The sequence below is a fragment of the Dendrobates tinctorius genome, unplaced genomic scaffold, assembly GCF_039654945.1.
Source record: "Dendrobates tinctorius isolate UK_male_01 unplaced genomic scaffold, ASM3965494v1 ptg000022l, whole genome shotgun sequence".
In the NCBI taxonomy this organism is placed as follows: domain Eukaryota; kingdom Metazoa; phylum Chordata; class Amphibia; order Anura; family Dendrobatidae; genus Dendrobates; species Dendrobates tinctorius.
In genome coordinates, this window is record NW_027361690.1 from 20,598,990 (window position 1) to 20,625,312 (window position 26,323).

At 45.3% G+C, this 26,323-nt stretch overlaps 1 long non-coding RNA gene across 4 annotated transcripts in view; it reads right to left on the minus strand.

Moving 5' to 3' along the window:
* LOC141084071 (uncharacterized) overlaps positions 1–26,323 on the minus strand; it is a 54,557-nt gene that overhangs the window by 15,455 nt on the left and 12,779 nt on the right. For 2 of the 4 annotated variants that reach the window (XR_012230923.1, XR_012230924.1), the window contains exon 2: positions 1,761–1,850. This is a non-coding gene — a long non-coding RNA (uncharacterized lncRNA). Of the gene's footprint in view, positions 1–1,760; positions 1,851–10,481; positions 10,690–17,420; positions 17,680–26,323 lie in introns of all 4 variants that reach the window. The other 2 variants (XR_012230922.1, XR_012230921.1) reach the window with 2 other exon arrangements.

Consider the following 26,323-nt stretch of genomic DNA (forward strand, 5'->3'; position numbering starts at 1 on the left):
GGTCCTGTTTCCCTTGGGAAAATAAAAATTGGGGGTGAAAAGATCATTTTTGTGGAAAAAATATGATTTTTTAATTGTACGGCTGTACGATATAAACTTCTGTGAAGCCCTTGGGGGTTCAAAGTTCTCAGCACATATCTAGATAAGTTCCTTGGGGGGTCTACTTTCCAAAATGGGGTCACTTGTGGGGGGGTTTTCCACTGTTTAGGCACATCAGGGGCTCTCCAAACGTGACAAGGCATCCGATCTCAATTCCAGCCAATTTTGCGTTGAAAAAGTCAAACGGCACTCCTTCCCTTCTGAGCTCTGCCATGCGCCAAAACAGTGGTTCCCCCCCATATATCAGCGTACTCAGGACAAATTGCACAATAACTTTTATGGTCCAATTTCTCCTGTTACCCTTGGTAAAATGAAAAAAAAATTGGACCTGAAGTAATTTTTTTGTGAAAAAAGTTAAATGTTAATTTTTTTTGAACATTCAAAAAAGTCCCGTGAAGCACCTGAAGGGTTAATAAACTTCTTGAATGTGGTTTTGAGTACTGTCAGGGGTACAGTTTTAAGTTGGAAAATTGCGAAATTTTCAAAATTTTCGCCAAATTTCTGTTTTTTTCACAAATGAACACAAGTTATATGAATGAAATTTTACCACTAACATGAAGTACAATATGTCACAAGAAAACAATGTCAGAATCACCAGAATCCATGGAAGCGTTCCAGAGTTATTACCTCATAAAGGGCAAGTGGTCAGAATTATAAAAATTGGCCCGGTTATTAACGTGCAAACCACCCTTGGGGCTAAAGGGGTTAATGTCACCAAAAGAGGTTATAATATACCTGATGTAGCACACGGGTGCCTCAAGTATTACACACACGGACACTGACATATCCGGCACCGTAAAAAAACGGACGTGTGAAACCGGCCTAACACTGACTAAATTACCTGTGGATGACGCCTTTAGAATGGAGGAACCGGCTCAAACACACAAGTTCGGCGGCATAGAATCTGACAGATAGAAAATGATACACTTAGTAGGAAGTGTCGATTAAATCCGCACTGCCGTAATAATGGGGTTCCAGATGATAAGAGAATTATACAGTGGTTTATTCAATGCGTTTCAAGGCTCCGATGGCCCCTTCTTCAGGAATTACCACATACAATATCAAACATAGAAATAGAAAATGAATAAGTATCAGATCCCATAGATAGGAAACTTGGGAACCATTATCCATTAGAAGCATTATTCTATATTATTCTGCTCATAGGACAATTTTCTATCATTACTCTCAGCATTGTCATTTCAGTTACTTTGCACAAAAATCAGGATGGATCCGAGCTCCTGAAGAGACTGTTATAAAGTATTTTCAAATTCAGAAATAGAGAGAATCTCAGGATCGGACATGTCACGAGTGGAAGTAACACTGGGACCTGCAGTATCTCAATGTCCATTTATGTACAGCGCAGTTTAGAGGGTTTTATAAAGGAGTTATCTGGTCTCAGAAGAGAAGCCTGCATTAGTCTATGTGACTGCCGAATCGTGACGGTGTAATAAGAAGCGCACACTGTCAGTACTGCAGTCTGGAGAATGTATGTGTGCAAATTACATACTGTGATTATATGCCAACTATACTCCTGCATGTCTCTCAATCACCTACTGTTGACAGAAGCCGGGTGAGACTAGTCGGCACGTGACCACAAGTTTGCAAATTGTACACGTGATCACAGGATCGCCTCCCTGACTGGGGAATACTTTATACATTACCTGGCACTGGTGATGTCAAGTGGTCCCTTCCTGTATAGAAGTTGGTAAAAGTTCCTGCAGCTCATAGTCCATGCCAAGGAAAACATTCACCTGTAACATGGAACATTTGCATTTATTATATAGTAAAGAAAAGTACAAACAATTATACACACTGGCGCTCCTTCTAAGAATGCACCTATTGGAGAAGCTGCAGGTGAAGACAGGCACTGTGCAAGTCCTGTTACATAAACTACAAGTAAAAAATCCAAAATAAAATTCACTGCGCTTACTCTCTAAAAATTACCATAAATATGTAGCAAGGAAAACATTGTGCCAAAAAGATGCTCTAGATAGACCATCACTGTCACTGCCAGATAGCAATTAGTTAAATAGCAGACAGTAGCTGTGCTGCGAAAACACTATAGAGATTAGCCTCACACCGCTAGCAGCAAAAAGTGGTAGGATGTAACCTCCACTGATGAAGCTATGAAATATGGTTGTTAGATTCTGCTGATTGGTCAATAGAGCGTCACAGAGGTGCTGTGTGGATTAACAGCCTGCCACTGTTAGTAGACAGTGGCGGAATGAGACACTTCCTTGTTAAATTGTGTGGCACGATAGCCAAGTGGTCAATCAGAATGCCATATAGCGTGAGAACATAAGTTTCCACTCCTTATTAAAGACAAATACAGATTTTACTACTTGAAGGGGTTTTCCATCTAATTTCACATTAGTGTTTTTTTGCGCAGCGCTTCGTGCGCAATAGAAACGCATGGAAAAACGCATCATGCGTTTTTGTATGCGTTTGCATTTTTTATGTGCATTCGTTTTAACCAGTTTCTACCCATGTTTACACCTACAAATGCAGGTGTACGCATGTCCATGCACACGCCTGCGTTCCCATAGACTTTTATGCTTTTTTTTGACGCATTCCGTGCTCAAGCGAACACATGCTTTTTTTAAACGCCGTTGGACGGACCCAGAAATGCAACAGGTTGCGTCTGGTGCGTCTAGACGCACACCTGAAAAAAAAATGCATGCGCACGATAACGCAGCCGAACGCATGCAAACGCAAGACCACTGTCACATGGACCCGTCCTGTGTGACGCAACCAGCAGGCCGATAACTAGGACAACAAGACGCGGCACGTGATATTGTCCTGTGTGACACGGCTCGCAGGCCGGTAACTAAAACAACAAGACAAGGGGTAGGGAAACAGTTACAACGGTGGGCCCTGCGATAGGGACAGGGGACGTGGAGACCTCCTGCACTCCCCTGAGTCAGTGTCCCTAAAGCTCCTAATGTTCCCTATGCCGGTTCCGCACCGGGCGCCGATCACGAACCTGTCGACCTAGCACACCCTACACCTATCCCTTGCTAGGGAACTGGGTGGCGCAGGCACCGGCCCCACCGCTGTACTAATACACACTAAGGAAAAAACACAAACAGGGAAACACCACTTAGCTTTAGTCTGTTGCACTTGCTCCTTGCAACAGAGTCCATCACCAGCATGCAGCTCTCCTCCAGAATCTATGAGAACTAAGGAAATCCTCTATAACTCCTTTCACACCAGGCTCTGTCAGAGCTGCTCTCGAGCGCCTTCCTCCACCAAGGATGGTTGAAATGAACACTATCACCAACACTGATTGCAACACCTGTGACTCTTTTATAGCAGAGCCAGCAATCACACCTGCATTATAATCATGTGCACTTAACTAAATAAACTAGAGTGCAATCACGCTCACCACTTAGAACAAATGACACAACAGTGCAATAATCCTAATGGCCACCGGGGGCAAAAACCAAACCTTAAGCACAGCTTAGGAAAAAAAAGTTACCTGTGCTTTATATCAGTCCTGATCCAGCATTGATCATGACAACCACGCGCACGCCATGTTAAACATAGGTGCGCATGGCGGATGCGCACGATGCGCTGCGCAAAAAAACACTAATGTGGAACCAGCCTAAGAAAGTTGTATATTGCTAAGATATGTAGTAACTCAATAGAAAAGTGGTTTATCTGCAGTGACCCCTAAAATTCTAAACAATGATATATATGAATACATTTAGAAAATCTTTTTAATTTCAGCTAAAGATGGGAATAATATTATAATAATTATATAATTATAGACATAGGAGCCCAGATGCATAATTTATATTTTTAATCTCTTTCCTTTTTGGTCTTGTGGTATTTGTTGCTGTTTTTGGTGCAAAATTCTTCAAAATGGTGCACCCAATTCAAAAATTTGGTACAAAGTCAAAAATGGTCTTTTCTCTGCCTTGAACTGGTTTTGCAATTTTTTTGGCCCCCAAAATCACACATTTTGCAAATTGGCCCAAAACTGTCATACTCAAAAAATACACCAAAAGCGACTGGAATTAAGATTGCGTCATATTTGCAACTTTTTAAAGGGAATCTGTCACCCTATTTTTCGCCTATCAGCTGTGGCCACCGCCATGAGGGGCTTATCTACAGCATTCTGTAATGCTGTAGCTAAGCCCCCGATGTACCTTGAAAGAGAAGAAAAATGAGTTAGATTATACTCAACCAGGGGCGGTCCTGGTCCGGAGGGAGTCGTGGTCCGGTCCGGCGCCTCCTATCTTGCAGCGATGACATCCTCTTCATTCCTGCCCGTTGCGGCACCGATGCACTGCTCTGCCCTGTTGAGCAGCAGAGTGCGCCTGTGCCGGAGTCGCGACGGGCAGGAATGAAGAGGACATCATCGCTGCAAGATGGTAGGCGCCGTAAACTGCAGGCTATGCAGAAAAAAAAAATAGATTTTTGGGTACTCACGGTAAAATCCGTTTCTCGGAGCCTTCATTGGGGGACACAGGAAATCATCGGTGTATGCTGCTGCCACTAGAGGGTTGACACTATGCAAAAAAAGGGTTAGCTCCTCCCCAGCAGTATATACTCACCAACTGGCAGAAAGCTATTCAGTGAGAAAGCAGTAGGAGAAGCAGAGAAAGTAGCAGAATAAACAAAACAGATAACAGAAGAACCTGATAAAAACAACAGTAAAACAAGGCGGGTGCTGTGTCCCCCAATGAAGGCTCAGAGAAACAGAGTTAACGGTTAGTACCCAAAATCTAGTTTTCTCTCTCGCTTCATTGGGGGGACACAGGAAACCATGGAACGTCCAAAAGCCAAGGGTGGGAAGAAGATTAATACCCTCAAGTCATAGCTCAGGCCACTGCGGCTTGCAGGACCTTTCTTCCAAGGTTCGCACCTGACGAAGCATGAGTATCAACCTTGTAGAATTTGGTGAAAGTATGAATGGAGGCCCATGTAGCATCTTTGCAGAGCTGCGAGGCCGATGCCTGATGACGGATTGCCCAGGAGGCTCCCACCAAACGGAGACGGACAAAAGGACGGAAGCACAATGTTCTCATTCAGATAAAAGCCAGAAACCACCTTGGGAAGAAAAGATGGAACCGGACGCTGGACAACCTTATCCTGGTGAAGAATCAGATAAGGAGAATGACAGGAGAGCGCTGCCAACTCAGAAACCTGCCTTATTGAGGTGATCGCAACCAGGAAGGAGATCTTCCAGGAAAGGAGTGAACCAGATCTCACGCAGTGGTTCGAACGGAGACTTTTGTAAAACATCAAGTACCAAATTAAGATCCCAGGGATCCACTGGTTGATGGTAGGGAGGAACGGAATGGGCCACTCCCTGAACAAAAGTTTTACACGGTCGGCGAACAGCTAAATTCTTTTGGAACAAGATTGAGAGAGCCGAAATCTGTCCCTTAATGGGACTAAGAGACAGTCTGGATTCCAGACCCGATTGTAGAAAGGACAAGATGGATGGTAGGTGAAACACCATTGGAGTGATTTTATTATTATTTATTTATTTATATAGCTCCATTAAATCCATGGTGCTGTACATGAGAAGGGGGGTTGCATACAAAGTTATAGATATCGTTAACAGTAAACAAGCTTCCACAACAAATTTACAATGACAGACTGGTACAGAGGGGAGAGGACCCTGTCCTTGCGGACTTACATTCTACGGGATAGTGGGGAAAAGACAGGTCGGGGGTGCAGCAGCTCTGGTGGTGATGAGGTGGCAGCTCAGGCGGTGGTGAGGCGGCAGAATTCTGTAAGCTTTCCTGTAAAGATGGGTTTTCAGGTTCCGTTTGAAGGATCCGAGGGTGGTGGATAATTGGACGTGTTGAGGCATGGCATTCCAGAGGATAGGGGATATTCGGGAGAAATCTTGGAGGCGGTTGTGTGAGGAACGAATAAGTGTGGAGGAGAGTAGGAGGTCTTGGGAGGTTGGAAGAGTACGTGAGGGAAGATATTGGGAGATTAGTACAGAGATATAGGGAGGGGAAAGGTTGTGGATGGCTTTGTAGGTCAGTGTTAGTAGTTTGAACTGGATTCGTTGGGGAATTGGGAGCCAATGAAGGGATTTGCAGAGGGGAGAGACAGGGGAGTAGCGAGGAGAGAGGTGGATTAATCGGGTAGCAGAATTAAGAACAGTCTGGAGTGGTGCAAGAGAGTTAGCAGGGAGGTCACAGAGGAGGGTGTTGCAGTAGTCAAGGCGGGAGATGATGAGGGCATGTACAAGAGTTTTAGTAGATTGAGGACTGAGGAACGGACGGATTCTGAAAATATTTTTGAGTTGGAGGCGACAGGAGGTGATTTGGTGAACTTCACACCAGCGGAAATATGCTTTCCATGTTCGGTGGTAAATCTTGGATGACGAGGGCTTCCTCGCCTTGATCATGGTTTGTATGACCTGATCAGAAAACCCAGCTGATCTCAGCACCGTGGCTTCAACGACCATGCTGCTAAACTGAGCGACAAAGAACTCTGGTGGAAGAGGGGCCCCTGCGACAAAAGGTCCAGACGATTTAGGAGTCTCCAAGGCGTGTCCACTGAGAGGTTGACTAACTCTGCGTACCAGGACCTCTGAGGCCAATCTGGGGCGATGAGAATCATGGGAATTTCTTCCGCTTTTATCTTTTTGACTACCCTGGGGAGTAGCGGCAGAGGTGGGAAAAGGTACGGAAGGGAGAACTGTGCCCAAGATATCATTAGAGCATCGAGACCGATTGCAAGCGGGTCGCGAGATCTGGACACAAACTGTGAAACCGTGTGGTTGAGCCTGAACGCCATTAGATTGCCATCTGCAGTCCCCCACCTGAGAAAAATTTGGTTGAAGACTGACTGGTGTATAGACCATTTGCCTGCGGCCAGCCCTTCTCGGCTGAGAAAGTCTGCTGCCCAGTTTTCAACCCCTAGTATGTGCACCGCGGAGATTGCTGGAACATTCTGCTCAGCCCAAGACAGGAGCCAAGCGTCCTTTGACATCACTGCCCGACTTCGAGTCCCCCCTTGGTGGTTGATGTACGCCACCCCCCTGGCGTCGGTCTGGAACTGAATCGGGTATCCCTGAAGAAGTTCCTGCCAATGTTCCAGGAAAAGGACTACTACTCGGACTTCCAAAATGTTGAGGAGAGACGATTCCTGAGTTGACCACCGACCCTGGACCGTCAGATCCTGGAAGACTGCTCCCCAGCAGAGAAGGCTGGCATCCTTCGTGACTATCTTCCAATGAATGGGGAGGAAGGACCCCCCGAGACGGATCAACTGGGAGTGCTCCCACCATTTTAGGGACTGTTTTATCCGCGGTGGAACCGAGACCACCTGATCTATGGAACAAATTGACTTGTCCCTTCTTGCCAGGAGGAAGAGTTGGAGAGGATGCGAGTGAAATTGAGCAAATGGAAATGCTTCCATTGAGGCAACCATTTTGCCTAGCACACTCATGCAGAAACGGACGGAGCAGGGCAAGCGACCTCTCAGAGACCGAACTCCGCGTACGAGAGCCAGGGATTTGTCCTTGGATAGGAAGATCTTTGCTTGGACCATGTCGAAGATCAGTCCTAGAAAAACCAGACGTTGGACCGGGGTCAGAGAGGACTTCACGGTGTTGACTATCCAACCAAACCAAGTAAGAGTGTCCAGGGTGATCTACAGGCTCTCCTGACGGGATGCGGCTTTGATGAGGATGTCGTCTAAATAGGGAATGATGAGAATGCCTCGGCTGCGTAGAATGGCCATCGCTGTCGCCATCACCTTGGTAAAACCTTGGGGGGCAGTAGCTAGGCCGAATGACAGTGCCGTGAATTGGAAGTGGACACCCTGAATGGAGAAACAAAGGAACCTCTGGTGTGGGAGGGAAAGATGGGAATGTGTAGGTAGACATCTTGAATGTCCACCGAACAGAGGTATTCCCCTGGTTCCATGGAAGCTATCACGGATCGAAGGGACTCCATCTTGAAGTGGCGCAGGCATACGTATCTGTTCAGGAGTTTGAGGTCCAGAATGGGACGAACTGAGCCGTCTTTCTTAGGAACCACGAACAGGTTGGAATAAAAACCTGAAAAGTGCTCTTGTATGGGAATGTAGATGATGACGCCGGCTTCGAAGAGGGAGTTGATAGTCTTGAAAAACCCCGGAATGAGAGCGGTATCTCTTGGTGGACGGGACTCGAAAAAGCGAGATCGAGGGAGAGAAGAAAACTATCTTGTAACCGTAGGAGACGACGTCCCATACCCAGGCGTCGGCGACTACAGACAGCCACTTGTCCCGAAACTGAAGATGACCGCCCACCTTGAGGATTCTCAGGTGGGGGCGCCCCGTCATGCAGACGAAAACCTGTTGGTACCAGACCTAGGGGGCCGGCGCTAGGTGGGTCTTGAGCGCCAGGTCGGGGCTGGCTTAAAGGAGGGTTCTTTCCTTTGTTGAGGCACAGAGGATCTGTTTTGTCACGGGTTGCTCTTGGGTTGAAACCTCTGAAAGGAACGAAAAGGAGCAGTGCGACATGGCGCGTGCTTGATCCTCTGCTGTGGTAGAAGTGTACTCTTCCCTCCCGTAGCGTTGGAGATTATCTTATCCAGCTCTTTTCCGAATAGGCGAGAACCATGGAAGGGAAGGCCCTTGAGGGACTTCTTTGATGCAGAGTCAGCGTTCCAGGCCTTAAGCCACAAAAGTGCGGATCGCGACGACGTTGCCGGCTGCTATGGCTGAGCAGGCGACGGGGCTTCGGCGACGATACCTCGGCGGAGATGCTTCGCCCATGCAGAGACCGCCTTAGCCACCCAGGTGGCGGCAAAGGAGGGGCAGAAGAAAGAGCCTGTGGCCTCGAAGGCGGACCGTCAGATGGTTCCTTTAGAGAGAAACTGTCAGACTGAGGGTGTATCGTCTTGGTGGCTATATAATTATTATTATATATGGGAATTTTTTTTTTTTTAAATTGTAAGGGAGCCCCCCCCCGCTGCTGCATTCATACCTATCCCAACGAAAAACGTACCCCTCTTCCCAGATGCGGCGCTGGAAGACGAATCTGTGGTTGTATCTCAGGGCCACTGGGCATCTCCGGTAGCCGTCGGGTAATGAATCAGTCTTCCTCCCCTGAGCGACCGGCTTCGGAGGGTGGGTGACGTAGGGGGATAGCGGCACGGACCAGTCAGCATTTTCTCTTTCCTCCCCTGAGCAACCGGCTATTGAGGGCGGGCGGCGTAGGGGGGGTAGTGGCCAGGACCAGTCTGCATCTTCGGTCTTTCGGATGCCCCAAACACGCTTGAAGTGTTAGGAGGCATGGGGTCCTGCCTGATCGACACGAGAGTGTACAGTAGTGACGCATTCCCACACTGTGCTCCCGGTCTCTAGGGGGGAGAGCGGAGTGAGCTGTTACACTCCGTAGCCCGAATCACAAGCTGGACCTGAAAAATAGACATCATTAATAAAAAACAAAACCTAAAAGGTAGATACGGGGCTGAGAGCAGCCAGTGTCCACCTCCTACTGACACTAAGCTAAAACTGAATAGCTTTCTGCCAGTTGGTGGGTATATACTGCTGGGGAGGAGCTAACTCTTTTTTTTGCATAGTGTCAACCTCCTAGTGGCAGCAGCATACACCCATGGTTTCCTGTGTCCCCCAATGAAACGAGAGAGAAAATAACTATGCTAATAACAACAACAAAAGTAATGAGTCTTGTATAAAGTTAACATATTAAGTGCCATAAAACCCCCAAAACACTAGCAAATTTCCTATTTTTTTTCAATCTAACCTCAAAAAATTAATAAACGTCATTCAATACAATATGTGCACTCTACAAAGGTGCAATAAAAAGATACAACACTTCATGCGAAATTAAATATCGACCTTCAATCAGCTATAGTGAGAGAAGACAAAAGTTACAGCTTTTAGATTGCGGATGCGGAGATGAAAAAACAAAATGATAATTGCTTGTCTCTGCTTCTTTATGGGGTAAGGGGTTGTCAGGTATGGAATGAGACTTGCTTTTCTTCCAAACAAAAGTGCTGTTGCCCATGTGCTGTGCCCGGGATTTCAGCTCAGCAACATTCAAGACCATAAAGAGCCATTTTGCTCTCATCATTAATATACTCTATATCACCTCTGTAACATTTGTCCCTGGCAGACGTAGCGCCCACTGAACAGTGAGGCTTGTAGTGCAGGGACATTTGGTAAAGGGTTTTCCCACGCTTATGATATACTCATCCTTAGAAAAGGTCATTAATATCAGATTGTGGGTGTCCGATGAGCAGTTACCAACTCCGCCAAAAGCCGGATGTGAACAGTGTACGGAGCACACCAATAGAACCTCAACATCAGAGAAGTGGCCAAACCTTTTAGCACCAAGAATGAATGAGAAGTCTGGGTGGATGAGGAAGGTGTTTCCAGATGCCAGTGGCAGAACTTGCCTCTCCACCATGACATCCAGACAATCCCCTCCGGCTACCAGGGTTCTTTTGCTGATGATCTTAACAGCAATTTCTTGGCAGGGTAAAGTGTCTTCCGCCATCAGGACCTTTGCAAAGCTTACAAAGTTGAGCCCATGGTGGAATAGTAATCTCTCCTTGATGGAATGAGAGATTGTGCAGGAGCTGGATGGCTGAACACCGCTGCCTCCTATCAGGGGAGAGAAATGGGAAATATCACAATAAATCTGACATTTACAGGATATTATTCACACTGAAGAAATCTGTTCTCAGTAAAGCTTGTACTTCATTTTATAAATTTAGTTAATGGATTTTATTAATAAGCAGCTTAGCATTCGTGTAATCAATCTTACATGGTTTTGTCTGTTAAAAAGGAGAAGCCATAAAATAATTATATTTTCATTATACACTTGGCTGTGGATGAGGCTGAACATTATGATATTTAAAGGATTTCTCCATAATGAAACTTATCACTTGAGACAAGTAGCATGGATGTTACCAGGACATTCGATTTACAGTGAGTTTATTCTCAGCTACCGTATATACTCGTGTATAAGCCGAGATTTTCAGCCCATTTTTTTGGGCTGAAAGTCCCCCTCTCGGCTTATACGCGAGTCATATACCGGGGGGGGGGGTCGGCAGGGGAGTGTCAGAGATCATACTCACCCCCTCCTGGCTCGTCTCTGCAGCCCCCCTGCTTGTTCCATGTTCTTGGTGCCACTGCACTTCCTGCTTCAGCGGTCAAGTGGTACCGCTCATTGAAGTCATGAATATGCGCATATACATGAGTTTAATGAGCGGTACCACGTGACCGCTGAAGCAGGAAGAGCAGCGGCGTCGAGAACATAGAACAAGCAGGGGGGCTGCGCTGCAGAGACGAGCCAGGAGGGGGTGAGTATGAGCCGGGGGAGCCATATTCACCTGTCCCCGTTCCACCGCTGCTCTGTCTTGCGTCCTCTGCAGTGACATTAAGGTCAGAGGGCGCGATGACGTAGCTAGCACGCGCCCTCTGCATGAACAGTCACTGCAGAGCTGGCAACGCTGTTGAGAAGCGGGCAGCGACGGAGGTTAGTAGTTTTTTTTGTAACAGATGCAGCAGCAACATGATGGGACCACGCACTGTGCAGCATTATCTGGGGCCACGCACTGTGCAGCATTATCTGGGGCCACGCACTGTGCAGCATTATCTGGGGCCACGCACTGTGCAGCATTATCTGGGGCCACGCACTGTGCAGCATTATCTGGGGCCACTCACTGTGCAGCATTATCTGGGGCCACTCACTGTGCAGCATTATCTGGGGCCACTCACTGTGCAGCATTATCTGGGGCCACTCACTGTGCAGCATTATCTGGGGCCACGCACTGTGCAGCATTATCTGGGGCCACGCACTGTGCAGCATTATCTGGGGCCACGCACTGTGCAGCATTATCTGGGGCCACGCACTGTGCAGCATTATCTGGGGCCACGCACTGTGCAGCATTACCTGGGGCCACGCACTGTGCAGCATTATCTGGGGCCACGCACTGTGCAGCATTATCTGGGGCCACGCACTGTGCAGCATTATCTGGGGCCACGCACTGTGCAGCATTATCTGGGGCCACGCACTGTGCAGCATTATCTGGGGCCACGCACTGTGCAGCATTATCTGGGGCCACTCACTGTGCAGCATTATCTGGGGCCACACACTGCAGCATTATCTGGGGCCACTCACTGTGCAGCATAATCTGGGGCCACTCACTGTGCACCCTAGGCTTATACGCGAATAAGTTTTCCCAGTTTTTTGGGACAAAATTAGGGGGGGGGGGTCGGCTTATACACAAGTATATACGGTAATTCAATTTCTTTGTTAAGCTCTGGGGTACTGAGGTTTGGAAAGACTCCCAAAGCATAATAAATGTAAGATGTAAAAAAAAGACCCCAAAAAACTAATACTTCACTTCTCATCTTTTCAGCTCTCTCCTGCGAAAGGTCCTTGGTGCTGCTCCTTACTGCAAGTGTGTGCTGATGAAACCCGGTCATTTTCACACTAGGGTGGGACTTCTGGCCGTGACTAGGACTGGGATGTTCCTGCACATGCAAAGGAATGTCCTGGGCCTACTTGCAGCTGGAAGTACTGGTCTACAGTCATGAAGCAAGTCATAATGTTACATGTGCCACGACTTTACAACGAGCAATCTAGACCAGGACTTCCAGACATAGGGACATCCAGGGTCTACTCCCAGCCTAGTGTAAAAATGCATGAGGTTTCAGTTCACGGTGATGTTAAGTAGAGGTTTTGAGGACCATATGGGATACATCCCTTGTAGATTGTGAGACCTTGCGGGCAGGGTCCTCTCTCATCCTGTACCAGTCGTGACTTGTACTGTTTAAGATTACTGTACTTGTATGTAAACCCCTCCTCACATGTAAAGCGCCATGGAATAAATGGCGCTATAATAATAATACATTGAGCAGCAGAGACATGTTTTGTAACGTTTTGCCCACCATGTACAGTTCAACATGATTGTGGCCACCATTTTACTGAATTTTTTGGGGAAAGCTACAAAAATCATGGAAAAGAATACTGATTTTGATCAAATTGAACTTCATTTGAATATATTATCCGAACTGTACTTATCACCTATCTTATTTCTGGGACCCTCATGATCACCAGAACAGGACACCTGCAGTCGACCAGTGCGGGGGGGGGGTTTGATAGGTTGGTGCTGACACATGCATATTGCTATATTCAACTCAATATTTATGGGACAGACGGAAACCTCAAAGTGTTACAGTATTGTGCTGGTAACTCGATGGGAGATCTGAAAAGTTGTTTAGCCATGTTGTGCCTCTGTGATAGGGCTTTAGGTACAGTTTATTGTTAACCTGGTTCACAGTGCTAACCACAAATGTTTTCTGGGAGTTCCCTAAAGCGGGAGTCACACATAGCAATCTCGCTAGCGATATCGCTGCTGAGTCACAACTTTTGTGACGTAACAGTGATCTCACCAGCAAGATCGCTGTGTGTGACAGCGATTAGCGACCGGCCCCCCTGCCGGTATCGCTGATCGCTGTAAGAAACCTCTGGACATTTTTTTGGTCGCTGGTCTCCCGCTGGCCAGCACGCATTGCTGCGTGTGACAGGCGGGAGACCAGCGATCAGCTGTAAAAAATAGAATTAAAATAAAAAATATTGTTATTCTCACCTTCCGATGTCCCGCACAGCCTTCCTCTCTCCACGCTCCGGTCCCAGTGATCCTTTGCACGAATGACTGCGAGACTTCGCGCTCCCGCGAGACCGTGACGTCTCGTGGTCATTCTCGCAAAGGATTACTGGGACCGGAGCGTGGAGAGAGGAATGCTGCGCGTGACGTCGGAAGGTGAGAACAACAATATTTTTTATTTTAATTCTATTTTTTTACAGGGATGGCAAGCGATGCTGGGCGCTCGGCATCGCTGTGCTGATCGCTGGTGAAGCTGTCTGACAGCTCACCAGCGATCACATAGCGACTTACCAGCGATCCTGACACCTTGATATCGGTGTCGGTATCTCTGGTAAGTCACTATGTGTGATTCCAGATTTACACTATGCATCTGATAGGGAATCTGGATGGGCACCTGGACAGATGCTACAACTGTCACTCAGGAGCAGAGGTGCGGTAAAGCACTTACTGCAGAATGCCAAGAGAATTTCAGAGTGACAGAATTCCCAAAAATCGGGAGCAATGTAGACCAGATCAAAGCAAAATTTTCTCAGCCATAATGTTGCTAAAAATTCTAATTTTGAGACAAACCTGCTGCCAGTCTTCATTTTAGAAAATCAGTGCAGCAATTTATTTTTTTCATGTATAACCAGTTTACGATCAGGCTGTTTACTCCCATTCCCTACCATACACATTTTCGGGTTTATCATACATGCACTTTTAAGGGCTCTAAAACAATGTTCTCCCTTAGATACAGTGCCTTGCGAAAGTATTCGGCCCCATGGAATTTTTCAACCTTTTCCCACATATCATGCTTCAAACAATGATACCAAATGTAAATTTTTGGTGAAGAACCAACAACAAGTGGGACACAATTGTGAAGTTGAACGAAATTTATTGGTTATTTAAAATTTTTGTGGAAATTCAAAAACGGAAAAGTGGGGCGTGCAATATTATTCGGCCCTATTAACTTAATGCTTTGTTGCGCCTTTTGCTGCGATTACAGCTGCAAGTTGCTTGGGGTATGTCTCTATCAGATTTGTACATCGAGAGACTGAAATTCTTGCTCATTCTTCCTTGGCAAACAGCTCGAGCTCAGTGAGGTTTGATGGAGATCATTTGTGAACAGCAGTTTTCAGCTCTTTCCACAGATTCTCGATTGGATTCAGGTCTGGACTTTGACTTGGCCATTCTAACACCTGGATACATTTATTTGTGAACTATTCCATTGTAGATTTTGCTTTATTTTTGGGATCATTGTCTTGTTGGAAGACAAATATCCATCCCAGTCTCAGGTCTTTTTCAGACTCCAACAGGTTTTCTTCAAGAATGGTCCTGTATTTGGCTCCATCCATCTTCCCATCAATTTTAACCATCTTCCCTGTCCCTGCTGAAGAAAAGCAGGCCCAAACCATGATGCTGCCACCACCATGTTTGACAGTGGGGATGGTGTGGTCAGGGTGATGAGCTGTGTTGCCTTTACGCCAAACATATCATTTGGCATTGTTGCCAAAAAGTTTGATTTTGGTTTCATCTGACCAGAGCACCTTCTTCCACGTTTGGTGTGTCTCCCATGTGGCTTGTTGCAAACTTTAAATGACACTTTTTATGGATATCTTTGAGAAATGGCTTTTTTTCTTGCCACTCTTCCATAAAGGCTAGATGTGTGCAGTGTACGACTGATTGTTGTCCTATGGACAGACTGTCCCTCCTCAGCTGTAGATCTCTGCAGTTTATCCAGAGTGATCATGGGCCTCTTGGCTGCATCTCTGATCAGTCTTCTCCTTGTTTGAGATGAAAGTTTAGGGGTACGGCTGGGTCTTGGTAGATTTGCAGTGGTATGATACTCCTTCCATTTCAATATGATTGCTTGCACAGTGCTCCTTGGGATGTTTAAAGTTTTAGAAATCATTTTGTATCCAAATCCGGCTTTAATCTTCTCCACAACAGTATCACGGACCTGCCTGTTGTGTTCCTTGGTCTTCATGATGCTTTCTATGCTTCAAACAGAACCCCAAGACTATCACAGAGCAGGTGCACTTATACGAAGACTTGATTACTCACAGGTGGATTATATTTATCATTATTAGTCATTTAGGACCACATTGGATCATTCAGACATCCACAATGAACTTCTGGAGTGAGTTTGCTGCACTGAAAGTAAAGGGGCCGAATAATATTGCACGCCCCACTTTTCAGTTTTTAAATTTCCACAAAAACTTAAAATAACCAATAAATTTTGTTCAACTTCACAATTGTGTCCCACTTCTTGTTGATTCTTCGCCAAAAATTTACATTTGGTATCTTTATGTTTGAAGCATGATATGTGGGAAAAGGTTGAAAAGTTCCACGGGGCCGAATACTTTTGCAAGGCACTGTATTTAAAAGTTTTGGCTTTTTTTTTCTTCTTTGATACGTGGGGCTTAATTTTTATGTCATTTTTATATTTCTTTTTTCTTGTTGATATCGGGGGTGGATGTAAATAAAAATAGGAAATATGTGTGTCGCTTTTTTCCAGAAAGGACCAGCAAAACCTTTTTAAATTGCATTCCCATTTTCATAGAAATGGATTTTTAGATATTGAACATATATTTTACACACTATGCCCCCAATAATGCCTGAAAAGATCTTTGGGGGACATTTTTAACATATTTGTAGTATTCTTGTTATCTCTAATTTGCCCTATACTGAGGCTGGCATATTAGCCTTAGTTACAGGAGAGTTTCTGCCTACCACCTGCATGGTAAAGTTGACTTGATCTCCAACAACCAATCAGCTCCTGTTTGCTCCCTACCCTAGACATTTCCTGGATCTGGTGGAGGCAGCATGGCCAGTGTTTCCTAATCTCTTCTGTATACAAAAGTGGTGTTTGATCCATGTGTATGGCCATGGAGATGGTAAGTATGGTGATAAGCCATGTTTTAGCTTCTGTCTGGGAAGTCTGGCCATGTAGGACAGTCTACTCTCCACCTCACAGCTCCGTCGTCTTGTGCAAGCTGCTTACACTCCAGTGCAGTTAGGCTGTGCCCACGTTGCATTTTTTAAGCATTTCCGTTGCGTTTTTGCCGCTGCGGAAACGCTTAAAAAACGCTAACAAAACGCATCCCATGCAATCCTATGGGATTCCGCAGTTGCTGTGCCAATGCTGCGGATTTTTCCGCTGCGGAATCGCATGGCGGAAAAATCCACAGCATGTCCATTCATTTTGCGGAATCGTGGCGATTCCGCCGCCATAGGATTGCATTGAAATGCTCGAAGACGCCGAGGAACAGAATTGGGGATGCAGGAGGTGCCAGAGATACCTGGGGGGGCTTGGGGGCTGCCATTTCGCTCTCCACTGATGTGCTAGATCATATCAGATGAGGGAGAAATAAATGGAAAATTAGCCTTTTTTTGCGGTTGTCATTATTTGGTGAATAACGGCGATAGCAATACTGGAGACGGAAAAACCAGAGGTAGCTGAGACCCTGGAGATTTTCCGATGCTGGAGGGCGCTATAACCTTATTTCTCAGTGCTGTTAAAAAGTGGAGCTGAGGATTAATTACCCTTAACTTAATTTTTTGGCGGATCCGTCAAAAAACGGATCCAACGGATGACCATCCGTCAAAATCCGCCGCTAATGCAAGTCAATGGGAAAAAAAAACTGATCCGTAAAAAAAAAATGGCGGATCCGTTTTTTTGGCAAAACGACGGATTTTGACTGACGTCAAAAAACTGAAGTATGAAACAGGCCTTACTTGAGTGGACGGACAAGGAAACGTTTTTTCTCCGCACGGATCCGCTTTTTCACATTGAGCATGCCCGGAAGAATTTCCTGTCCAGAAATTTAACCCAAAATCCCGTTCTGGCGGCAGGAAAAATTCTCTCTCTCCTTTTCCAGGCTGCGATTCCTTTAAATTTCCGACTTCAGCGGATCCGTCAAAACAATGGTCCGATGGCATACGCTGTGTCACAACGGAAACGGATCCGTCTTTTGCATTTTTTCACGGATTGAAACTGACAAAAAAAACGAAAGTGTGAAAGAGGCCTAAGTCCCATGCTTTTATACCTTGGACACATCTTTTTTACATGTGGTCTTGTTTTTTTGTGGGAATATGGCAGTTTGTTCTTTCTGTGATGGTTTTGGGTGACTGGAGCAGTGGGAGATATACAAAGTGAATTTATTTTTATCTTTTGCACATTGGTATTGTTGCCCTTTTAGCTCTCATAAAGTTGCTGCTTGGATTTACAAGAGTTTAGCAGGTAGAGTCTTTGGCCTCGTTAAGTATTTGGTCAATATTTTACATCAGTGTTTGGAAGCCAAAACCAGGAGTGGTAAAAAATGCAGAAGTGGTGACGTGTTTGTATTAGGGTTCGCTCACACTGGCGAGTAGTCATCATATAACGCGGACAATTGCTAGCTCATGTTTCATCGGATAGCACTCGCTCCAATGTTATACTATGGAGAAGTACCGATTAGTGTTTATTTTCTTATATTGAGTCGACATGAGAAAAAAAAAAAAAAAAAATTGTTGCATGCTGCGATTGGCCGCATTTATTGGATGGCGTGCATCCACACAAGTCTATGGGTGTGTGCAAAACATCTGACTGCACTCCGATGTCATCCAGGTGCTGTCCAATATACGCCAACTTACACAATGGAGAAATTAAGTTCTACATCTTCTCCTCACCTGTGATCCGATCCTCACAAGCAAAAGAATCCGATCACAGTAAGATGTCACTCGGTTCACACTCGCAGCAAACATGAGTGCCAGATAGAGGGGGCCTCTAAAATTAAGTGCCCCACTGAAAGCAGTAAAGTCCCCATTGTGCAACCTAGCAAGTAATTATGCCCAATATGCTCCTTTGAAAGTTATATCCAAACTGACCCCTCTAAGCAATAAATACTCTTGAGTATCTACTTTAAGTAATAATGCCATTCCCCAAAAAAGTAAAAATGTCCCCTGAAAGCCACAACCTGTAACCCCTTCCTGACCAATTAGCATATATATAGTGCCACGGGAGCTGCATTCCATGATCGTGTGGGCTCACACTGAGCTCCGCAGCGCTCTAGTGCAGGTGTCAGCTCTAGGTGAGAGCTGAAGCCCTGCATCAATGCCCACGATCGGTGCTGGTACCGTGACAGAGACATCGCGGGGCATTGCAGAGGGAGATATCTCCCTCCGTGCATCCCACCCCACTTCATTTTTTTTTTTTTTTCATTAAGTTAATCTATGAACAGGAAGCTACACATGCATGGCACAAATGATATATCTCACGGATGTCTATATCATTGCACATCTTGTTCACCTAAACATCCGTAATTTCTTTTCTGCATTTTATTACATTATATGTCAAACAGACAGCACATGGATGAAGCACAAACACACACACGGATGGTACATGAATGATGCACGTGACACAGATATCATCGGTACTTTTTTCCCAGTATTTGAAACATAAGGATATGTGAAAGTGGTTTTAAACCCTTCACTACCAAGGGTGGTTTGCACGTTAACTCCCGGGCCAATTTTTACAATTCTGACCACTGTACCTTTATGAGGTCATAACTCTGGAACGCTTTCATCGATCCCGGTGATTCTGACATTGTTTTCTCGTGACATATTGTACTTCATGGTAGTGGTAAAATTGCATTCAAATAACTTGCGTTTATTTGTGAAAAAAACGGAAATTTGGCGAAAATTTCGCAATTTTCCAACTTTGAATTTTTATGCCCTTAAATCACAGCGATACGGCACACAAAAAACTTAATACATAACATTTCCCACATGTTTACTTTACATCAGCACAATTTTGGAACCAAATTTTTTTTTTGTTAGGAAGTTATAAGGGTTAAAAATTGACCAGCGATTTCTTATTTTTGCAACACCATTTTATTTTTAGGGACCACTTCACATTTGAAGCCACTTTGAGGGGTCTATATGATAGAAAATACCCAAAAGTGACACTATTCTAAAAACTGCACCCCTTAAGGTGCTTAAAACCACATTCAAGAAGTTTATTAACCCTTTAGGTGCGTCACAGGAATTTTTTGAATATTAAAAAAAAAAATGAACATTTAACTTTTTTTCACAAAAAAAATACTTCAGGTTCAATTTTCTTTATTTTACCAAGGGTAACAGGAGAAATTGGACTGCAAAAGTTATTGTGCAATTTGTCCTGAGTACGCTGATACCTGATATGTGGGGGGGAACCACTGTTTCGGCGCATGGCAGACCTCAGTAGGGAAGGAGCGCTGTTTGACTTTCTCAATGCAAAATTGGCTGGAATTCAGATCGGACGCCATGTCGCGTTTGGAGAGCCCCTGATGTACCTAAACAGTGGAAACCCCCCAAGTGACCCCATTTTGGAAACTAGACCCCCCAAGGAACTTATCTAGATATGTGGTGAGAACTTTGAACCCACAAGGGCTTCACAGAAGTTTATAACGTACAGCGGTACAATTAAAAAATCATATTTTTTCCACAAAAATGATCTTTTCACCCCCAATTTTTATTTTTCCAAGGGTAACAGGACCCTAAGGGTATGTGCACACGCTGCGGATTCTGCTGCGTTTCCGCAGCGTTTTTGGCTCTGCAGAAACGCAGCAGATTTTGCTGCGTTGTACAGTACCTTTATTTCCTATGGAAATAAAAAAAAGCTGTGCACATGCTGCGTTTTTTTCCGCGCGGTTTTGCTGCGGTTTACAATCCGCAGCATGTCAATTATTTGGTGCAGAAACACTGCGGTTTTACACCTCATCCATTATGAGGTGTAAAACCGCAGGGCAAAACCGCAGAAAAAACGCAGATAATCCGTAGATAAACCGCAGAAAAACCGCAGCACTTTGTCCTGCGGATTTCCTGCGGTTTTCTCTACAAAATCCGCAGAGACTAAAAACTACGTGTGCACATACCCTAAAAGTTATTGTGCAATTTGTCCTGAGTACGCTGATACCCCATATGTGGGTGTAAATGACTATTTGGGCGCATAGCAGAGCTCGGAAGGGAAGCAGCGCAATTTGACGTTTTTGGCTAGAATTGAGATCGGACACCATGTCGCGATTGGAAAACCCCTGATGTACCAAAACAGTGGAAACCCCCCACAAATGACACCATTTTGGAATCTAGACCCCCCAAGGAACTTATCTAGATGTGTGGTGAGAACTTTGAACCCCCAAGGGCTTCACAGAAGTTTATAACGTACAGCAGTACAATTAAAAAATCATATTTTTTCCACAAAAATGATCTTTTCACCCTCAATTCTTAATTTTCCAAAAGTAACAGGACCCTAAAAGATATTGTGCAATTTATCCTGAGTACGCTGATACCCCACATGTGGGTGTAAACCACTATTTGGGCGCATGGCAGAGCTCGGAAGGGAAGCAGCGCCATTTGACGTTTTTGGCTGGAATTGAGATCGGACACCATGTCGCGTTAGGAAAGCCCCTGATGTACCAAAACAGTAGAAACCCCCCACAAATGACACCATTTTGGAAACTAGACCCCCCAAGGAACTTATCTAGATGTGTGGTGAGCACTTTGAACCCCCCAGTGCTTCACTGAAGTTTATAACGTCCGGGCGTGAAAATAAAAAAATCGTATTTTTTCCACAAACATGATCTTTTAGTCCCCATTTTTTTTATTTTCCCAAGGGTAACAGGAGAAATTGGACCCCAAAAGTTGTTGTCCAATTTGTCCTGAGTACGCTGATACCTCATATGTGGGAGAAAACTACTGTATGGGCACACGTCGGGGCTCGGAAGTGAAGTAGTGACGTTTTGGAATGCAGACTTTGATGGATTGGTCTGCGGGTGTCATGTGCGTTTGGAGAGCCCCTGTTGTACCTAAACTATTGAAACTCCCCACAAGTGACCCCATTTTGGAAACTAGACCCCCCCACGGAGCTTATCTAGATGTGTGGAGAGCACTTTGAACCCCCAAGTGCTTCACAGAAGTTTATAACGCCTGGGCGTGAAAATAAAAAAAACATTTTTTTCTGCAAAATTATATTTTTGCCCCCAATTTTTTATTTTCCTAAGGGTAACAGGAGAAATTGGACCCCAAAAGTTGTTTTGTAATTTGTCCTGAGTAGGCTGATACCCTACATGTGGGGGTAAAACACTGTTTGGGCACATGGCAGAGCTTGGAAGGGAAGGAGCACCATTTGACTTTTTCAACGCAGAATTGGCTGGAATTGAGATCAGACGCCATGTTGCCTTTGGAGAGCACCTGATGTGCTCAAACAGTGGAAACCCCCAATTATAACTCCAACCCTAACCTCAACACACCCCTAACCCTAATCTGAGCCCTAGCCCTAACCCTAGCGGGAAAATGGAAATAAATACATTTTCTTTTAGTTTTATTATTTTTCCCTAACTAAGGGGGTGATAACGGGGGGGTTTGATTTACGATTTATGGCGGTTTTTATGTTTGGCGGCTGTCGCACGCTAAAAGACGCTTTTTATTGTAAAAATAGTTTTTGCATCACCACATATTGTGAGCTATAATTTTTCCGTATTTTGACCCACCGAGTCATGTGAGGTCTTATTTTTTGCGGGACGAGTTGACGTTTTTATTGGTACCATTTTCGGGCACGTGACATTTTTTGATCGCTTTTTATTCCGATTTTTGGGGCGCAGAATGAACAAAAATCAGCGTTTCATGAATTTCTTTTGGGGGGGGGTGCGTTTACACCGTTCCGCGTGCGGTAAAATTGATAACGCGTTTTTATTCTTCGGGTCAGTACAGCGATACCTCATTTAGGTCTTTTTTTATGTTTTGTCGGTTTTTTGCAATGAAAACAATTTTATATAAAAAATAATTATTTTTGTATCGCTTTATTCTGCGAGCTATAACTTTTTTATTTTTTTGCGGATGATGCTGTATGGCGGCTCGTTTTTTGCGGGACAAGATGACGTTTTCAGCGGTACCATGCATATTTATATGCGTCTTTTTGATCGCGCGTTATTGCACTTTTTGTTCGGTGGTATGATAATAAATCATTATTTTTTGCTTCGTTTTTTATTTTTTAAGGGGTTCGCTAAAGGGGTTAACTAATGGGACAGTTTTATAGGGCAGGTCATTACGGACGCGGCGATACCAAATATGTGTACTTTTATTGTTTTTGTTTTTTTTTATTTTGAAAAAATGGATTTATTGGGGAATATTTTTTTTTTTTACTAATTTATTTAGCGATTTTTTTAAAATTATTTTTAACCCTTTTTTTTTTTTTTTTTTAACTTTATTACCTTGTCCCAGGTGGCACATCACTGTCCTGTGACAGATCGCTGATCTGTCACATCACAGATCACTGTGACAGATCAGCGATCTGACACAGGCACTGCTGAAGGCTTCCTCATGCCTGCGCTTTGCAGGCACTGAGGAGGCCAGCTTCCTCATCTTGGATTCGGGGGCCTGGAGGAAAGGAGCCCCCCGCAGCAGCGCTGCACATTGCGCTGCCGTGGGGGGCTCAGGGAAGCACGGAGGGAGCCCCCTCCCTGCCGATGCTTCCCTTTAACCCCCGGTACACCGCGATCGCGTTTGATCGCGGTGTGCAAGGGGTTAACGTGTCGGGGGCGGTCCGTGACCGCCCCTGACACATTGTGCCGGGTGTCAGCTATGATAATTAGCTGACACTCGGCCGCGATCAGCGGCGCTCACCACGTGGGCGCCGCTGATCGCGATGACGTAATATTCCGTCCATGGTAATTAGGTCCATGGTCACATGGACGGAATATTACGTCAATTGTAGGTAAGGGGTTAAAGGCCACAGTGTGAATGTGTACTACACATTATTCTTATACAAACAGGTGTGCCAGCATGTTTTTTTTCCGGTTTTGCTTAGGTTTCAGTTTTGCAGATTAATTATTTTTTAAGTTTTTTTTCTCGCCCATGTTCTGCCATCAATTTAAAAAATTCATGAATGCATACAATTCAGTGGGGCTATTCACACATCATTCTATTACCGTATTTTTCGGACCATAAGACACACTTTTTTCCCTCAAAATTTGAGGACAGAGCAGAGTTCTGCAGTGCGCAGGCGCCGGGAAAGGTCAGAGAGGTCCAGCGCCTGTGCACTGCAGGACTCTGCTCTGCCTTCAATAGGGAGAGCAGAGCAGTGCGCCTGAGCAGGAGCCACGACGGGAAGCAAAGAAGAGGACGTCATCGTTAGAAGATGGGAGGCGCCGGACTGCAACACCCATCGGACCAAAACCGGACCGTGAATGAGTATCATATAACTCGTTATTTTTTTATGTTTCAGGTTACATCAGGGGCTTATCTACAACATCTATTACATTAGCTGCAGAGGTCATGACATTATGTTTCGAGATCCATAGGGGACTCAGGGCTGATAGCTAATGAGTTGTGCAAGTCTGGGAAGCGGTTTTATTTATACCGCACCATGGCGCCACTAATAAGGGGTTGGCGAGTGGTGGACAACTCCCTTAGAACCACATTATAGCTGTGTGCCCATATTGCTTTTTTTAAGCATTTCCACAGCGCTTTTAGAGGCGCGTTTCTGCTGCGGAAACGCTTAAGGAAAGCATCCCATGTAATCATAATGGAATCCGCACATGTTGTGCTAATGGTGCGTTTTTTTCCGCTGCGGAAACACTTAGCAGAAAACGCAGCATGTTCATTAATTTTGCGTAAACGCTTGCGTTTCCGCATACATACAATTGTATTGCAAGAACGCATAGGAAAACGCATGCTAAAACGCTTAACAAAAGCGCTTCATAAAACGCATGCGTTTTCCCGGGAAGAGGGTGTGCGTTTCCGCTCAGGAATATTCTGCTTAAAAAACGCAATGTGGGCACATAGCCTTAACGTTGCAAATAATGATCTGCAGCAGTGTCCCCATTTTATTTTTAAAGTACACTGCGTACTGTGGAGGACCATAAAAAAAAAGTTCCAATCCTCCATCCAGCAAGGCTATGTGCACACGTAGTTGGAAGTGCTGCAGATTTTTCCGTGCGGGTATTGAAAAATCCGCAGGTCAAAATACCTGTGGTTTAGCCCTGCAGTTTCATACCTCACAATGGTGAGGGTGTGAAACCGCAGCGGAATCCGCACAAAGAATTGACATGTTGCGGATTGTAACCCTCAGCAAATCTGCGCGGAAAAATCTGCAGCATGTGCACAGCATTTTTAGTATTACCATTGAAAACAATGGTACTGTACAACGCAGCAGAAACTACTGCGGACCCGCAGGGCCAGAAACGCTGCGGATCCGCAGCAGAATCAGCAACGTGTGCACATAGCCTTAGTGAAAATCCATGACCCGCCCATGATCCAGGAGCGTGTGGATTATCTGCTGACATGTGAGCAGATCCTGTCAGGATTTGGAGACCAGAGTTGCCGCCTTAACCTGGTCTCAAACGACCACCACTCCCAGACCTGAACTCTACAGCCACACGAGTCCGGGTCAGGTGATCTGCGAGCAGTCCGGACATGGTGGTCTGTGCTTGAACACGTCAAACTGGTCCAACTCTCATGCTGTGCTCACACGTAGCGTTTTTAACCCCTTACTGCCATCAGACGTACTATCCCGTCCATGTGCCCTGGGACTTAATTCCCAGGGACGGGATAGTACATCATGGTGGTGAGCGCCGCTGATCGCGGCCGGGTGTCAGCTGATTATCACAGCTGACACCCGGCACAATGTGTCAGGGGCGGTCACGGACCGCCCCGACACGTTAACCCCTTGTACACCGCGATCAAACATGATCGCGGTGTCCTGGGGGTTAAAGGGAAGCATCGACAGGGAGGGGGCTCCCTCCGTGCTTCCGAGCCCCCCACGGCAGCGCAATGTGCAGCGCTGCTGCGGGGGGCTTTCCCAACTGGCCCCCGGATCCAAGATGGCGACGGGGACCTTCGGGGGCCTGTAGGGAGCTGACTTCCTCAGTGCCTGCAAAGCGCAGGCATGAGGAAGTCTGCAGCATTGCCTGTGACAGATCGCTGATCTGTCACAGTGATCTGTGATGTGACAGATCAGCGATCTGTCACAGGACAGTGATGTCCCACCTGGGACAATGTAATAAAGTTGAAAAAAAAAAAAAAAAAAAGAGTAAAAATCATATATATAACGAAGCAAAAAATAATGATTTATTATCATACCACCGAACAAAAAATGCAATAACGCGCGATCAAAATGACGCATATAAATATCCATGGTACCACTGAAAGAGTCAGCTTGTCCCGCAAAAAACGAGCCACCATACAGCGTCATCTGCAAAAAAAATAAAAGTTATAGCTCGCAGAATAAAGCGATGCAAAAATAATTATTTTTTATATAAAAGTTTTCATTGCATAAAACCGACAAAACAGGAAAAATCGACCTAAATGAGGTATCGCTGTAACCGTACTGACCCGAAGAATAAAACCGCTTTATCAATTTTACCGCACGCGGAATGGTGTAAACGCACCCCCCCAAAAGAAATTCATGAAACGCTGGTTTTTGTTCATTCTGCATCCCAAAAATCGGAATAAAAAGCGATCAAAAAATGTCACGTGCCCGAAAACGGTACCAATAAAAACGTCAACTCGTCCCGCAAAAAATAAGACCTCACATGACTCGGTGGGTCAAAATACGGAAAAATTATAGTTCTCAATATGTGGTGATGCAAAAACTATTTTTACAATAAAAAGCGTCTTTTAGC